Here is a 1,728-nt window from a genome sequence, read left to right as displayed (position 1 = left end):
CGGGACGGGGGTGACGCTCCCCGGCCTGCGTGGGTCCGGGGACCGGGCTGTGCCCGGCCATTGTGCTGCCAGCTGGGAATCTGCAGATTAAAAGTTACGTTTAACGGCAGAAACCTAATATTAGTAGTATGTTCTTTAAGATTTCTGTAAAGAAAACAAGGATACAATTTCTAAGTTAAGGGTAGCTTTTCAGTGGCACGAACATAATCTTGGATTTAACAATAATGAATCTTTTATGCATGCAATAATGCTGGATTTACAAAAAGAGAAAAGAGAAGCCGTGGGAGTGCGGGGCACACGCTCCTGACTGCTCAGGGCTGTCGCTGCCAAGAACAGAACTGTTTTCAGAGATCCTGAATCTGAGATGCTGGGATGCACGTCAGCGTCTGCGGGCTTCTTCCTGTGTAAATGTTGAATAGATATTTTTTCCCCACAACGCTGGCTTGCTTCCTTTCTGTAGTAGCTGTAGATCAGATGAAATATGAGTTTTGCGGCCTTTTTTAGCTACATTTCTAACAAAATATAAGACCAGAGTTAAATATGAATGAGAAGCAGAAGTTAGCGCTTACCCAGGAATATCATGTTCTCCGCCTTGCCACACTTCCTGTTTAAAAAATAAAATAAAAAGATTCTCAGGAGGCTGCTTTCTTTAGGACTAAAAGCCTTGTCCTTTCCTTCAAGAAGTGTAGGAGCCTGCTTAATTGCACACCCGAGGGATCATGCCATTAACTTCTCCCTTGACTGCATTAAGATGAAAATGCGTGCAAGCCCTTGAGTTAGTCTTTTATAATAATTTGCATAATTAAAACCCCACTGATTTATTTTGTAGACTCTGCCCCTCTTTATAGCAGGGTTGTAATGTGATGCGCGATCACTGAGTCTTCTTTGCCAGTCTCTTTGCTGATAGCTTTTAAAATAAAATGTCATTTTTGAAATGTTTCCTTTGAAGAAATGTTGAAGAAAACTGTGTGGGTTTTGTACAATAATCAGTGCTTTTTAATGAATGACTCAAATTTGGCATGAATTGAAAAGAGGTTTCAAAAGACCCAAATAAGTGGGATTTGAGAGAAATATTTTGTCTAGCTGTAGAATTGAGAGGAATGTTTAAGGTGGTGATTAAACTCCCTGCTTTCAAGATGATAAAGTATTAGAAATTGTACAGATATATACTCAGCAATAGAAGACTAACAAAAAGATTGCTGCTTAATCCATCTGTATTTATAGAGGACAAAGATTTCTATTGGCATCATTGCAATCTGTGATGTGTTCCAAAAAACCCCAACAAAACGTTGTATTACTGTTGTTTGAAGCCCTTTTTGTACCGTAACTCTCCTAGGTTGTGTTTTATGGAAACATTACATGCTTGGCTTATTTCTTCATAAAATCATTTGTTCCATGCCCTGTGTTTTCCAAGCACAGTTTCCCTTTAATCCATTAATAGTTAAAGATGAATATTTGGCAGCGTTTGATTCTACTATAAACAAGCTTCCAACAATGAGAGAGTTGTTTTCATAACAGAAATGCATGTTGAGAAATCCACAGCTGAGCAGTCATATATTCTATGACTCCTGAATGTTTTAACGGAGAAAAAGTCTTTGTACAATATTTCCCTGGTAGGGAGAATGTAAACAAGTTTTTATTTTTATAGTATTTTGCCATTAGCATGGCTAAAAAAACTTATTGCTTATTGCTGAGCGAAAAACAGAGCATAAAATTTAAAATGGAAAA

At 38.1% G+C, this 1,728-nt stretch overlaps 1 protein-coding gene across 1 annotated transcript in view; it reads left to right on the top strand.

Annotated features, from left to right (window-relative positions):
* The window catches only part of STX8 (syntaxin 8), a gene marked incomplete at its 5' end in the record, with an annotated part of 68,794 nt that overhangs the window by 323 nt on the left and 66,743 nt on the right, over positions 1 to 1,728 (top strand). The window lies entirely within an intron of this gene.

Source organism: Fulmarus glacialis, unplaced genomic scaffold (genome assembly GCF_000690835.1).
Source record: "Fulmarus glacialis isolate BGI_N327 unplaced genomic scaffold, ASM69083v1 scaffold2255, whole genome shotgun sequence".
Lineage (NCBI taxonomy): Eukaryota > Metazoa > Chordata > Aves > Procellariiformes > Procellariidae > Fulmarus > Fulmarus glacialis.
The sequence above is the reverse complement of the archived record's forward strand: the minus strand, read 5'-3'. Positions and strand labels throughout refer to the sequence as shown.